Below are 17,017 nucleotides of genomic sequence, written 5' to 3'. Positions count from 1 at the left end.
ACCTTGTTGGTTGAAACTGGGAAATAGAGACACAGAGAGCACATTGATTTCCACTTTTTAAGAAAAAACAGGGGGTGGGCATCAATGGCGGCCAGAGCTACCCTAGGGCCATCATTATATATTTCAGCAACTTCTTGCTTTGTCAAGCAGTGTTTGAAAAAGCTTGCCCCAACTCAATGATAAATGTTGACGGGTATCTTTCTTCCCACGACCAGGCTTAGCACATGCTACTGTAGAGAGACGATGGCGGCTGAGGCAAATGATAGCGCCTTTTCAGGAGGTAAGGGGGGGAGGCGTACCTTTTAAGCCCTGCTCACTTAAAGGTTATATATAAGGCCGCAACACTGACTTTTACATCTGAAATCTAGGCTGGGGAATATTTGGCACAGCTGAGAGACAGCAGACGCAGTGGAGATCCAAACTGAACTTTGGACTTTTGACATCGGAAGGGGGGAGAGATGAAGGGATAGGCACAGCTTGGGGGATCCCCCTATGTCCTCTTTTTTTTCTGGTCTTTTAGGGGTTCTTTCTTCTTTTTGTGGGTGGGTAGCGGTGGTAGCGGTGGTGGCACTGAGTATGGGTAAGTTAGTTTTATAAGGGTAGACACATGGCAGGCTAGGTGGGGGAGCTGGACGACTTCCATCTTACGGACCAAGTGGTCTGGCGATCTTGATTTCTTGACTGTTAGGGTGGGGGGTGGGTGAGGGGTGTTTATTTTGTGAGGTGGGGGTCTGGTTGTGACCAAAGCAGGGGGAGGGAGTTTAAGATGACACACAGTAGGGGGGATAGTAGCAATAGCGGATTCTTGGCAGGTACAGGACATGGAAAAACTAGGTGGCTGATACAGTTAGGGAGCAGAGCAAAATGGATAACATGGGCCAGAAAGGTAAAATGTGCATAGTAACAGTGAATGTTTGTGGGCTCAATGATGGTAAAAAATGACAATTGGTAAGGGAAGGTCTTAAGGCCTTTAAGGCTGACATTGTTTGTATGCAAGAGACACATATTGCTGGTGTGCAGAAACATTTAATGGAATTTCCTGGATGGAGGTTGGTGGTGTATACAAGTCAAAATACAAGTACTAGAGGGGTAGCTATACTCACACCATCAGATCATTGGTGGTTTTAAAGAGATTTATAGACAAAACTGTTCGAGTGGTGCTGTTGGAGTGTTTAGCTACAGGGTCAAAATTTACAATTTGCTCAATCTACAGGTCAAATGTAGATGATCCAGAGGTACTGGGTCTAGTCAATAGGGAGCTTGCGTCCCAGGCGACTCCGGTGATAATATGCAGTGATTTAAATATACATTTGGATAATGAAAACCCCATTCAAAAGCAAACAACAAATAAGGGGAGGAAGCTCAAGGTCTTTGCTGCACTTCAGACATTGAAACTAAATTATGGTATGACCGATGCCTGGCAGAGCTCTAGGCCTTTAGAATTAGGCCTTACGTTCTTTTCTTTCCCACACAAGAAATCAGTGAGGTTAGATTATTATTTTGTGTCATCCTCTTTGCAAGAGGGTCTAGGGATTGAGAGACATCCAAGGATAATATCAGACCATAACCCTCTGGTTTTGGAAGTGTGTTTGGGGAAGGAAGGCTTCCAGACTAGATCTTGGTCATTCAATAGAAGATTGCTAGCCAACCTAGTGTATGTGCAACAAATAAGGGCTTGGATCCCTGAGTTTTTAGAGATAAACCGGGGTACCGCCCCCAGCCATGTAGTATGGGACACGTTTAAAGCTGCTATCAGAAGAGAGACACTTAGGTATGCAGTGAGAAAAGAGAGGATGCGTACTAAACAGCTACAGTTAATGCAGAGAAAATTGACCTCAGCCGAGCGACTGCTGGGGAGGTGGTGATGAATAAGGCAGATATGCCGGATATTCTAAATGAAATAGCTGTGGCAAAAGCTGAGATTGTGAAAATATATATGGAAACGGCTGCGGCCAAGTTCCTGACACATCGCCAGGAATGTTATGAATATAGTGAAAAAGTTGGCAAGCTGCTGGCTTTAAAAATAAGGCAGAAGATAACTCATAGTAATATTAGCATACTTGAGGATGAAGCTGGGCAGTTGGCTAGTGGCAGCTCTGAAATTTTAAAAGTGTTTAGGGATGTTTACCAGAAACTCTACTCCCAAGAAATATATCCCCAGGAGGGTGAAGTATCTCAGTATATGGCTAATATCTTGGTAGGACAGCTGCAGGATGGGGATAAAAAAGAGCAGGAAGCCCCTTTGCTGGATAAGGAAATTGGCGCAGCTGTTAGCGCTCTCTCGAGTGGGAAAGCAGCAGGCTCAGATCAGACCCCTCTTGAAATTTATAAAACCTATTTTTTGGGGTTAAGGAAGGAACTTCTCATTTTATTTTTGGAGGTACAGGCAGGGTCCCAGCCACCTGCTTCATGGGCAGAGGCAAACATGAAAGTGTTTTTGAAAAAAAGCAAGGATCCGCATTTACCGAGCTCATACTGCCAGATCTCTTTAATTAATAGTGATACCAACATTTCTGGCAAGGTATTAGCTACTCGACTAAGCTCAGTGATCACCAACCTAGTCTCTCCCTGGCAGCATGGGTTTATTCCCAGGAAAGCCACGACTGATCATGTTAGACGCGTAATCACATTATTGAATGCTATGGAAGTGGCAAAGGTCCCGATGACAGTGATGTTGCTTGATGCGGAGAAAGCCTTTGACCGGGTGCATTGGTCTTTTTTATGGGCAAATTTGTGTAAAAATAACATTGGTCCCGGGTTTATCAAGACTGTTCAGCAGTTGTACCATAATCACACTGCCACTATGCACGTGGCTGCTCTAAGAGAGATAGAACAAGAGGCAGTACGATTTGGAAGGGTGTCTGGATATTTGCTAAATAAGACCAAATGTTAAATGTTGACTAATGCCTGGATAACTATTGCGGATGAGCGTAAGGTGACTCAAGCTCAGTATCTAGGGGTCAGGCTGTCATCCAATTTGGATAAGATAGTAGAAATTAATTTGGCTCTGGTTTTAGCGACTGCTAATAAAGAACTGCGTTGCATTAATAACTTGCAATTTTCGTTAGTGGGGCGCTGCAATGTGATTAAAATGACCATTCTACCCAGGGTGTTGTATTTTTTTAGGATTATACTGCTAGAAATAGGACAGGAGGGGTTTAAGCAGATGGAGGAGCTGACCAGTAGCTTTATACGGTCTTATTCTAAACCACGCCAGGCTTTTCGCTATTTACTGCTACCAAGGGAGAGAGGGGGGGTGGGCACTCCCTAGCTTCAAGTTATTCTACTTGGCGGGGGTATTACAATATGCACAGACGCTATGTTTTTCATGCAGAACCGCAAAAGATACCCTTCTCTCTATCTATGCACTGATCTGGGAAAAGGAGGCTGATGCAGTCTTTTTAAGAATACTACAACCGAGCTACTTTAAGAAAGTCAAATTTAAAACGATTAGAGCTGCCTTCGAAGTGTGGGTTCAGATTAAACGTAAGATGGGTATGGGACGGCTTTGCTATTATATGCCGCTCTGGAATACACAAATGTTTCCAGGGATTTTTAAAGATGGACATTGCTTAAAATGTGCCAATCACGGGGTTTAGAAAGTGGGCAATTTTTTTCATGGGTGGCGGCCATTTGAAGTCAGTATGTAATACTCAAATCAAACAGCCGTATTTATATATATATATGGACATATATAAATATATATATTTTGAAAATTGGAATAAAAAATAGAAAGATAGCAGAAATGTATGTATCAATGTAAATTGTTTTGTATGAGCATTTTCGGTGATGACCCCAATGAGATGGCATATTGTTGGAGGTGGGTTGTTTTCCTATTATGCGCGGCTTTATTTTTCCTGTCCCGCTCTTCTATCAGTGTCTTTCTGGGAAACCCCTTATTTTGAGCTATCCAACTCAACCAAAGAGTACAGGGCCCGACTCATGCAAAGGGACATTTGTTCTATCCCATTTTCTTTAGCTACCCTTATTTACAGGTTTTAGATCCTCTTTCTAATATTTGGTCCAACCATTTCATGATCCCCATGCACCTTGACACTCTTGGCTGATCTGTATCTCCTAAACCATCTCCTGGATAGACCACAGTTGGTCCAAAAGTAACCTAAAAAACTGGAAGCACATACATAGTGAACCTCTACCCCTACTGCACCCTCACCACATGCTGCTTATAGCACAATCTTAAAATGGTTGAATCATTCCCTATATCAAACTATTTCCATGAAAACACAAGCCCTAAAAAATAAATGCAAGTCTGCCCCTTGGTGTACCCACACCTAAGAACACTTAAATAAATGTAAAATTGCAAAAGGGGCTAAGGAGTAAATAAAGAGAAACAGTGAAGAATTATTGTACAAAAATTAAACTTGTTCAAGCCACCTATTGTGAAACCAGAATTAATCGGGCTTCAAACTCCCCAGAAAGATATTTAAAATGACCAAAGCATTGCTGGAACCCATGTCAACAGTCAGCACATTGAATCTTTGAATTCCAGGTGCAACAATCTGACCATCTGCTTCCAAAATAAAATAACTGACATATCACTCCTTCTAAGACATGGAGGGAGTGTCAGACACTTACACCCCAACATTTTGAAGGAATGTAGATTCAATATCCTCTCAGGGACCCCCAACCTTATGAAAACTTCAATATACTTTTCCGCCATGTCAAATCAGGTTATCCCTGTGATCCCTGCCCATCCCCCAGTATCCTCCCCGTAGATGACAAATACATTATCGCTATTCTGCTTGTTTTGGATAACTTGTCCATATAGAGGGAAGTGGTACCCCCAGCGTGGTAACACACCATGGTCAAAGCTATTTAAAAAAAAAAAAAGAAAAAAAAACTAGATCCTGTGTGCATGGCAATTTTCTGACCTGTATAACTTTTTTCAAGAAAAATCAAAGTGTTGGGAATGTGGAGTCCATCACTGTTCATTGTAGGTCCATTTTAATTCACTGCCTGGGTACAGGATATAGCTTAGTTTTTAGCTTGCAGATCTGTTGCCTTTTTCACATAGTCCCCTTTGACCTATTTATCATGCTCTGTTTTATTCTATTTATTTATTTCCTTTTAGCATTGCTTGCAGATGTGTGCATTTTAGAGAAATCTTTCATTTTCTTAATCAGTGTCATTCTGAGAAAAGTATCATTATCAGTTTTGCACATTGGTAATGTCTTCATGCTCCCTTTGTTTTAAGTTGACAAGAACAGAATGCGTACATGTCAGGTATTTGTTAAGTAATTGTTGACACAATTGTTTGCGCACATAATATGATGTTTAGGTACATACTTGTGTCAGGATTAATTCACAAACAACAACATGTGTCTTATAAAAACACTTCACAAGACCAAGGCCTTTAGAGGGGATTCCACCAGGATACACCATCTAGACTCTTTCAGCGATTGTGTCTCTATGATTCCTGTTCCGGAGCCTAAGGGGACTATCCCAAGGTAACAGGGTTGGGGGCATTTCTCTTGGACACCGTACTAGCAGTTTAGGCTTATCATGCCCAGCTCTCGGTTTAGGGTAGGGTTTAGGCATTATTACTCAGAAATGCATATTTCATGGTTATAATAATATGTTGGGGTTTCTCATATTTACCACTCCTATCCTCACTATTTTGCTTTTGCAATTTCTCATTGTCATAATCATTGCGGCACACACATTTTATTGTATATAAATAAATTGAGAACTGACCTGCCTCTCTTTCATTGCCTGTGTGTGTAAGAGACGTATTTCTAACAAGAGAAAAGGGGTAAGATTTGTTACACTGCAACTTCCCTGAGAGGTCTCCAGAGTCCATGCACTAGGCTGCCGAAAATCACATTTAATACTTACTAATAGAAAGCTGGGAGGTTTGGGCAGACAGCTTTTAACAAATATATGAGTGACTCAGTCACCAACGAGCAAAAGGCTTGCTGCTCCTAATCCAGCTGTCTTGCTGAGAGGCGAGAGTTATTCACAACAGGGTATTCCCTGAGTCCAATGCTTTTTAATTTACTTATACAGCCTGTAACGGACATCGTTACACCATTTGGGATCTCCCTAGTTTGCTATGCAGACAACACCCAACTGGTATTTAGCTTACCCCAGACCAGGATCCTGCTTCTTCTACTCTGGTACCATGTATGGAGGCAGTAGCTAGATGGCCAAATCGTACCTAAAGGTGAACGGGAACAAAACAAAATTGATTATCTTAGGAAATAGCCCAAACCCCCTATGGCCTCTGGGTTAGCTGGAATGTCTAGGTCCCAGCCTTCCCCCCGAAATGGCTATAAAAGTTTTGGAGGGTATGGCTGAACAAAACCCTATCAATGGAAACCCAGGCCACCAAACGCTTAGCCCGTTGTTTTGGAATTCTTTGAATGCTACAAAAAAATCCTCCACTTCCTCCTCCGAGATCTGGGAGACTTGTCATTCAGGCATTGATCTTCTCTCACCTAGACTACAGCAACTAGCTTTATTTGTAAGCTCCCAAAGCAGTCATTAGCAAATTACAAGTTGTGGAGAATGCAGCCAAATGCATTTTGCTAATGATACCAATACACACTTCAGTTAGAAAAGTCTGGTAGATTTTCATTGGCTACCAGTTGCCTGGAGAATCAAATTCAAAGATTCAAAGCTTGTGCATTGTACACATAGCACTCTGAGGGCAAGGACCACCTATCTCTCATCATCTTATTGCCCCTATAGCCTGATGAATCCTATCCTCCAATGCACATAGGGCCTTCGTCTCTTCCATTAGAAGAGCTGCAAGTGGAGGACGGTCTTTCTGCTTCAACGTCTCTAATCTCTGGAACTCCCTCCCCTGGCCTTCTGGTCAGCAGACAATTAACTCTCCTCCCGAAAATTACTCAACACATGCTTATTCAATAACTAACCCCCAACGGAGTAATCTCCTTAATCAGTATTGTCTCCTCTAGCACTGAGATTCCCACAGATTGCCATGTGCTCTAGAAAGCCACATAGTATAGTGCAGTACTTAATGGAAGCAATCAAACTGGGCCCATTTGCCCCTATGATAGTAAAACACAGCCACTAATGGCAATAGATTCACCTCATACCTGCGGGCTCTGGTGTCAAAACACATGGGCCCTCATTTTGGCATTGGCGGTAAAAACCGCCTACCGCCGCGGGACGGCCGTCAAAAGACCGTCGCCGTGGCTGCCAGCCGTCCTCCATATTATGACCACAGCCGGATTTCTGCCACAAGAAGGGGGGAAATCTGGATGTGGCCATGATGGCAGATGGATGTAAGGTGGCACTGCTGCCACCAGCAGCGCCACAGCAGTAGACTGACGCCAGCCATATTATGACCAATAATACGGCCTGGCGTTGTTCTGCAGGGTGACCCCCTGAACACAGGCAAGTCGGGTCCCCGACAGGGGAGGGGGTGGGGGTGTTGTGTGTGTGTGTGTGGGTGTGTGTGAATGTTTGTATGTGCGTTCATGCGGGTATGTGTTGCATGTTGAATGCACGTATGCATGTATGGAAGTGTGAGTGTGTGTATGTTGTGAATGTGAATGCATGTCTGCGTGTAAGTTTGAAGTGTTTGCATACGTGTGTGTGAATGGATGTATGCATGTGTAGACGCATTATGGACGCCACAGAAACCATGGTGGTAGGCGGGGTCATAATCCCTCAGGCGGAACAGTGACGGCTGCCGGTCTGGAGATGGATATCTCCAGCCAGGTGGCTGTTACCGCCGTGGCGATCGAAGTGGTACATCGGCGGGTACCTGCCAATGTCATAATATGGCAGTACTTCCGCCAGCCTGTTGGCGGTAATTACCACCATATTAACACCGACCGCCGGGGTCGTAATGACCCTGGTTTCCAAGTGCATCTTCTTAGATAGCACTCAGCTACTCCCTTGCACTTAAGCTAGATCAGCATCATGGATTGTATGATCCTGGAGAATAGTTACTCGAAGACCTTCCCCACTGGTATCCATAGACTCAGCAAGAGCACAATGGCATGTAAGTGCAAGAGATGATGACATATTTGCAAATCCTTTTGCCTGTCACTTTAGACTTAAATGACTCTGTCCCATAATGCAAGGATGACATATTAGATGTGTGTGAGAATAAAAGGTACATGGTATGGACAAGCTTTTTGCTGGTCTCATGCTACAGAATGAAACAGTCCTGCATCCCTTAATTGTAGACTTGCGTATATTTAGGGATTGTCCTGGGATGCTAGTACAGTTAGAAATCTATAACTCAAATCCAAGATCATAGGACTGTGTGTTGTACTATTTCAACCTACAACAATGCCACATTTCAATAACTACATGTTTTTCTTGCTTGGTTGCTTTTAGGTGTACAAGAGAAGAGACCTCACATCATCCGCTGTACTGCCAAGAAGAAGGCCTCACAGTTACTTTGGTCCTCAAAACCTTTTCGCTGTTCATCTTAATGCGCCTGCCAACTAAGAGCTTAAGAGGGCCCCAATGAAATTGGCTCTCAAGAAAGTGGTCAGTGAGAAAAAGCAGCTTTCCACCAGTGGCGGGCCAACTGCAATGTTTTTTGGGACATGTGTACCTGCCACATTGGCCTCAGGAGAGGAACCTGGGAGCAGCACTCCTGCTTCATCAGCACCCCTCCAACCTAAGCTCAAGACCATGGGGGTCATTCTGACCTTGGCGGTCCATGACTGTCACGGCGGAGTGCGGCGGAAGCACCGCCAACAGGCTGGCGGTGCTTCCTTGGCGATTCTGACCGCGGCGGTAAAGCCGTGGTCGGAAAAGGGGAGCCGGCGGTTTCCCGCCGGTTTCCCGCTGGCCCAGGGAACCCGCCATGGCGGCGCGGCTTGCAGCACCGCCATGGGGATTCCAACCCCCTTACCGCCAGCCTGTTTCTGGCGGTGTCCACCGCCGGAACCAGGATGGCGGGAACGGGTGCCGTGGGGCCCCTGGGGGCCCCTGCACTGCCCATGCCTCTGGCATGGGCAGTGCAGGGGCCCCCTAACAGGGCCCACTAAGATTTTCACTGTCTGCTTAGCAGACAGTGAAAATCGCGACGGGTGCTACTGCACCCGTCGCACCCCTTCAACTCCTTCTGGCGGCCGCCCGCCGGCCCAGCGGGAAAGCCGGAATGACCGCCGCGGTCTTTTGACCACGGTGCGGTCTTTCGGCGGGAACCGCTTGGCGGGCGGCGACCGCCGACCGCCGCGGTCAGAATGACCGCCCATGTCTGTCAGTGAGATGGCCACTGCAATCATGGTGACGCCGATGAGCAGTGAAGTTGAATTGGATGTGTCGCTTTCACAAAGTAGTACCTGATTGTTTCCAGGAAACAGAGCAATGTGGACAGCAGCCGCAGTCAGCAATAGTAGATCTTCCCAAAACTGGAGCAGAGCAGGAGGTCAAGATTCATGCCAAGCAAGAACCTCCTCTTTAGGAATCAATCTCACCCAGTACTCCAGCAACAAAAAAGAAGGGTACATATCCACCATCTTCTCCAAGCACCATTTCTGACGACCATGATAGGGACATGGAGTAGACCCCAGCCGAGTCCGGGAGACACCAGGAGAGGCAAGGGAAAAGAAAAGTTCCAGAAAGCATTGGAATCATGGAAGGGGATGATGATGAGGATGATGCAGTCATTGTGGAAGCTGGAACAGAGGAGTCTGATATTACTATCCAACCTGCACCAAGTAATGTGGCACTTCCAGCTCTCACATTTGTAAGGCCCCAGCAGCGACCTGCAGAAACCCATACCTCAGTAGAAGTATGCACTGCAGAGAGGCAATTGACAGAGCCATCCACCTACAATTCTTCAGGCATTGGCAGTGGCCTAATAACAAAGTATGCCTCCCTAGTTTGGGATCAGCAAACATGAGGAGAACATTGCGATATGCTCCATTTGCTACGTGAGTTTTCATCGAGGTAAGCCTTGTTCACAGTATGGTACTGGAGGCCAGATGACCCATATGAAAAAACATCATGCAATCCTGTGGGAGGAGAACCTGAAAAATGGCTGAACGTGGTCCCAGTGGTGAAGGTGAGAAGAGCCAGAAAACATCAGCTTCAACTTGTCAAATTACTGTAGAAGGTGAGGAAGAAGAGGGTGACATCCTCACGCAAAGCAGCCCTGTCCCCAGCAGAGCGCCAGAATCACCCGCCTCAGAGAACTCACAATGGCACAGGAAGACTCAGAGTCAGATAGAGACACCACAGCATACGGTGACTGCGCCACAATGCACATTGAGTCTACCACCACCTACATCTCAAAAATTGCCTTCGTCAGTGGCCCTACAAAAGAAGAAAATCCAGGTTACAATCATGATCATTTTTGGCACTAGGATCACAACCACCGAATTGGACGTTTGTACACTGGGAAGCTGTCAACAATGTTAGCTCTGGACCTCCTCTCTTTTTTCTTTTGTGAAAGGAGTTTGATTCTTAAAGTTTGTGGCAGCCGTCTGGCTGAAATGGAAGGTTCCAAGTCAGACCTATTTTGCCAGAGTTACTGTTCCAGTATTGTATAGCAATGTTATGCAATTGGTTGGACAAGCTTTGCAGCAAAGTGTTGTCCACACTAACCGTCTGACGACAGACATGTGGACCAGTTTTCAGGTTAATGATTACATGTGCATCATTAGATACTGGATCTCTTTTGTGGGGCTAAAGCTAAAGCTGTCTACAGGTCTTGCCCCTGAAGAAATATTGAACAGCGTTCAGTGGCAAGCAACAGTAGCCATCTTTGTCATGGAGAAATCACACTTAGCTGCAAATATCTTTGACAAATGTAATAGCAAGGTGTCTGAATGGCTGCAACTCAGAGGTCTCTAAACTGGATTTGTTGCCATGGATAATAGCAGTAACATAGTCAAGTCCATGACAGGCGTGCTATTTCAGGGCCCTGTGTTTGGAACACTACATCAAACTGGTTGTTCAAGATTTTCTCAAAAAAGAAGACATAGTCATCAACATACTGACCACCTGCAGATGAATACACACTCATTTCAGCCATTCTTTTACAGCCCAGAAACAGTTGCAGAATATTCAGCGTAACAGAGTACCAGTTAAAGCCCTGCTACAGGAGGTGCCAACATGTTGGAATTTAACCTATTAAATGGTGCAACGCCTATATCAGCAGTACAGACAGATCAATGAGTATATCATTCTAAGAGGAGGAAATGCAATTGGGAAAGCTATGACCATGGACGTGGACAAATGAGGTCAAGTCAAATGCCTGACAAAGATGCTGCTCACTTTTGAAGTTTTTGCATGGAAAGTTAGCAAGGATGACAGTACGATGGGCCAAGCCACCCGTTGTTGCATCTGCTACAGGACCAACAAAAGAATGTATCTGAAAGGTTTGCACTGGGAGGTGTGACCGAAAACCTAGAATTGCATGCCTTGGTTTAGAGCCTAAGCTATAGTATGACTTGTAATGCAAGGCCACAAAATCACATTATCTTGTCAAAAGAGAACATGTGTTGCACTCTCAAAATACAAAAGGTGGATTGTTGAGCAAGCCTGAGAATTGGAAGAAGAATGTCTGGAGCTTAGGGCCAGATGTAGGTAGGTCCTATTTTGCGAATCGGAAATTGCGAGTCGGTCTCAGACACTTTCTGTGATTCGCTATGGGGTCGCAAAGACCCACCTCATTAATATTAATGAGGTGGGTCGCATTTTGCGACCCCATAGCGAGTCCCTGCACTCACAGGGATGGTGGCCTGCTGAAGACAGCAGACCTCCATGTCTGTGACTGCTTTTTAAATAAAGCAGTTTTTTTTTTGGCAGCCCGTTTTTCTTAAAGGAAAACGAGTTGCAAAATAAAAAAAATACCAAAACCATTTGGTTTCGTATTTTCAGAGTAGGCAGTGGTCCATTGGACCACTGCCTGCTCTGCAAAAATATTTTGGGCAACATTCACAAAGGGGAAGGGGTCCCATGGGACCCCTTCCCTTTTGCGAATGGGTTACCACCAGTGTGACACTGGTGGTAACTGTGAATTGCTTTGCGACCGCATTCGCGGTCACAAAGCAATTTAGCATAGCATAGCATAGGGACACCCCTTCCTATTTGCGAGTCGCATTCACAATTTGTGAGTCGATACCGACTTGCAAATTGTGAATGTGCATCGCGATTTTCACTGTTTGCACCATGCAAAATGCTTGCTACATCTGGCCCTTAGTGTCCCACCTTCAACTTCTAGAGAGGGCAATCTTGTCTCACAGCAGCCAACAACAGCAACAAAAACACTGGCAACAACAGCATCAGAAGAATCAGACCCAACCTCTGCATTAGCTTGGTTTCGAATGGAAGGTCTTAATTCCAGTGCAGAGGCAAAGGCAAATGAGGTTGAGCAAGTGGCAGCACCAGTGACACTTCAGAGGAAGTTCCAGGAGTATCTGGATGACCCAAAGCGGTTTACGTGGATCAAAACCCATTGGTGTATTGGTATGGGATGATGCACCAATGGCCAGAGCTCAAAAGGCTGGTAATAAAGTATCTGGCTTGTCCTGTAGTCAGTGAGTCTGCTGAATATCTGTTCAGTGCAGCTGGTGCAGTTGTTACAGTGAGAAGGACCAGTCTCTCGCCTTAAAACATAGAAACATTAACCATGATCAAAATGAACCAGCATTTTATACCTCCTGATTGCACTGTTCCTGAAACATCACAGGAGGAGGAAGAGGATGACTAGTCAGAATCAAGTGTGTTTACTTAACAATTTCTCGGTGAACCACCTTTAGTTTGAGGATGATTTCTACTTCCCAGAATGAGTATGCCAGTGCCACCATGGAGCTATTTAATTATTTCTCATTGTACTTTCTTTCTTTTTCTTGACAAAATAAAATACTACTGGAACATTATGTTTGTGTCGGATTTATGCTGCCCCATCATTTTCTGGTCACATATTATATGCCCGAATTGGAGTTGGACATTGGATCCATGTGTTGCCTATCCTTTTTCTTCACATTACCTAGCAGGGCTACCCCAGAAGATCATAGATTAAATGACTACCAGTGCCAATGCCAAAGTCCGCTCTGTTGCTTCTAGAGGTCGGTTGGGAGCTCCGCTCCACTGGTGGAGCTAACAGAGTTTTTGGCACTTGTCTGAAAACTCCGCTAGCCCTGGCTGCAGAGCAGGACTCACCCAGTGTGCACTGCAGCCCAGTTATGGGTTACACAGTGCAAGCACAGCCAATCTGCCTCATCAGTCTCTGGTCAGGAGGTTTCCCTTATTGTCACACACTGGAAAGTCAGAACACATCCCTTAGTATCCAAATCATAGTTGCAATCTGGGACCAGTCTATAAGTATAATTTGGCAATCTCATTTACTATCACATTTGCTTCATTTAGCTCCCTTTCCGGGTAGACCTTCTGTATCTTATGTTTCTACATATTCTCGCCTTGTATGCAATGACTATCTGGTACAGTATTCTAGTATGCAGTAACTGACACATGCTACTTGGTCTACAGTCCTCAAAGTCCACATAATGTCTGTGTAATTATTTGTTCATTTATTTCCCTCCATGTCGGGTTATGCATGCATCCTCATACTCATAGAAGCTTGTCATGCTGTTCTTTTCAATCCTTCACAACCAACCACATGTGCTCTCACCAGGACCTGCACATACTTGCCCCCCCATTCTTTTTTTCCCTTGTGTGCCTAGTAACATCAGCTTATCCTACTGTATGTAAATCACGTATGTGTTAAACCAGTACCAGGTGGTGCTTGGTAAAACGCTCATGGCCCGTCCGCCCCGGGGACTGTCTCAGCATGTTTCCACAATCACCCTCAACATTTGCATAAATTCATGCCGTACAACTTGCACAATGCCGGCCATACAGAGCCTCTGCCTTGCTTCTGCCTTTTTTGACCTGCCCCGTCCCCCTTACTTTGTCAAAGGGAATCCTCCTTTTCAGCACATATGTCAGGACGCTTCTTAGGACTGCCACTGTTCAATATCCCTATTGTTAGTTGGGGCCTACATTTCCAATCGTCGAAACCCAGACACCTGTGTTGCTCCTCTTGTTGCGTCATCAGGCTGTGCCTGCCATTCTGGATAATGGAGGTTGTAGTAGCTTCTATTCATGTGGAGCTGCTACTGCCCACAGGAGCACATTCTCTTTTCTTAAAGAATTAGTATTGCCATAGCTTATTACCAAAATTAGAAAAGTGCTTCATAACAAAAATGTGTAAATATACTTGTGTATAATTGAGTAAAAAATTTAAAGACATTCTTAACTTATCCCGGGTATGCTACACCATTAATTATGGATCCTTGTGGCAGAGGCACCGTACCTCAGGGGACCTTCATTTTCCATCCCTATTCAATACATGTATAGATGTTATGATCATAGTTGAGCCCCCATTTTCATCTGGTTTGTCTACGGGTAGAGGCAGGAACTATAAAAACCGACCACAGGGCAGGGGAACTTACCGCCCTATGGGCCCCACACCCTAATATGAACAAGGATGGGGGTAGCAGCCTCGGTGTGGGTTCCCACAACCGATGTTTCATCCCATGGACCTTTGGCAACAACCCTTCAGACAACCTTTTTTAGAACAAAGGCCAGGAAGAGGAAAGGGGAGATGGAAAGAACAAGGGGTCCCATGGGGAAATACAGAGGAGGGCCCAAGTACCAGCAGGGAGTAAGCAAAAATATTGTAATGAACTTGAGGAACCAACACTTGACACAGGTACAATACATAGCACTCAATAAAGGCCTGGGATTCGTACCTATAACAAAACCAGAATTTTGTTCAAATTGAAAGGGGAAACATCAAGATTCTTCAGAACCATCCGGTTAGAAGATTTCTTTTTAAGTTTAGGACAGAAGAGCAAGATATGGAAGTAAAGAACACAGGATTAAAGAGTAAATCCACTTTTACTCCCCCTCTCATTTGATGCCAGTTGGAGTCCTAGCATTTGAAGCGGCAGTTAATAAATAACTAGAGGACCTGGCAAAAGAACCCCATCCCTGGTATCAGAACATCACTAGGGAGGAGAGACAAGCAATTATGAAATTATCTATGGCGGAACATATTGTCATAAAACCAGCAGACAATGGAGGGGCCACTGTGATCTTGCTGTAGACAACATACAAAGAGGAGTGTCTTTATCTTCTGAACCAAGAAAGAAATTATAAAAGACTCCAGAGAGACCCCCACTAGAGAAATAGTTGGATAACAAAGAAGGAATAACAATTCCTTAAGAAACCAGACCCTAAAATACAATACATCCGCATTCTACTTAAGGTCCACAAAGAATAATCTCTCCTCTGGTTTTGTCCAATTGTCTCAGGGATTCTATCTGTACTAGAACCCTTGTCAAAATTTTGTGATAGCTTCTGGAGACCCATAGTACAAAAAACATCTTTTACCTACCTAAAAGATTTGAAGGAGGTGTTAACCCTACTCAGTGAGAAACTTTCGGTCCAGAATCTGAACTTCTGATCGGGCTAGATGTTGAAGCCCTGTACACAAGCATCCCAAGGAAGAGACTTTTACAGTAGTAGATACCATCCTACAAGAGTCAGCTTGGGATTTTATAACACTAAAAGACTTTGGAATGGACTGTGCGCACATGGCACTTATGCATAATTATTTTGAATATAAGGGCAAATTCTTCTTCCAGATTCATGGGACATCTATGGGAAGTACATTTACCCCAAGTCTGGTCGGTCTGTATGTCTATCACCTTGAGTGATCTATGATTCTGATGGAGGAGAACCCCTATCAATGAAACATCAGAGTGTGGAAGAGATATATTGATGATGTACTACTCATATGGAGGGGGCGGTGGAGGGTAGGCAGCTGATTTTTGCACATGTCTCAGTAGTATCCATCCCTTCTTAAAATGGACCATCAATATAGGTAACAAAGAATCTAATTTCCTCGATCTAAGGATCTTTGCAGAGAAAGAACTATTGCAAACAGAGGTCTTCTTTAAAACAAAGGACAGGAACAACTTCCTCCACTACAGTAGCTTTCATCCCAAGAGTTTATGAGATTACCTCACAGTAGGGCAATTCCTTTGTCTCAAAAGGAACTGCACACAGGCACAAGAGCACAAAAACATGCAGAAGTCCTTACCAGGAAATTCAGAGAAAGAAGATACCCACACAGGGTTGTAGACCAAACAGGCAAAAGGGCACTTAACAGTAATAGAGATTCTTTATTTGAAGAACGCCTTAAACAATTAAAATAGAACGTCATATGCAGAACAACCTACACTCCTTTATCTAACATGTTAAAAAGATTGTTAAAAAATATTGGAATATGTGTTATGGATTAGGAGTGAGTGGGCAAGGTGATTTTCTCACCTCCCCAGAGTGAAAGCTTTTAGTTAGTAATTAACTCCTACTGAGAATAAGTTGTCTATGATATATTGATGTTATACTACTCATACGGAGGGGGACGGTGGAGGAGGCAGCATATTTGTATACATGACTCAATAGTATTGATCCCTTCTTAAATTCACCAGCAATATGAGTAACAAAGAATCAAATTTCCTGAAGAAAATGTCTATGTATATCTAGGTTTTTGTAGGCATAATAGACAATGGCAATCATTCCCTAGTTTTCAATATAATTGCAGACGGCAATAGAGCAAAGGTATAAGTAAATTACATTCACTTTTTTTAGCAGATATAAAAAAACAGGCTACAATAACAGACAACAGTGTAAACTAAAACACCAAATAAACATTCAAAGCATAAATCAAGTAACATAATTTATCCACTTTTTATTTTTAACAAATACAAAAATCAACAACTTCCACCCACAGCAGTCCCACTCCTCTCCCCAAACAAATAGCCCCCAACCCCAAAAAACGAACAAAAAGTCCAATATGAAAGTCTTTCAAAACCCAGTCCCAATTCCCTCCCCACCCACAAGAGGTCCCTGCCAGCAAATCAAAAAATTTGAAAAAGGACCCAGAAGAGAGAACGGTCTATATGGAGTCAGAGCTAGTCCAGGCTCCGCTGAATCCTAGCAAGCTTGGTCTCTACCGGATCCATCTGCTGCAGCTTACAGTGGA

This window comes from Pleurodeles waltl, chromosome 2_2 (genome assembly GCF_031143425.1).
Source record: "Pleurodeles waltl isolate 20211129_DDA chromosome 2_2, aPleWal1.hap1.20221129, whole genome shotgun sequence".
In the NCBI taxonomy this organism is placed as follows: Eukaryota; Metazoa; Chordata; class Amphibia; order Caudata; family Salamandridae; genus Pleurodeles; species Pleurodeles waltl.
The sequence above is the reverse complement of the archived record's forward strand: the minus strand, read 5'-3'. Positions refer to the sequence as shown.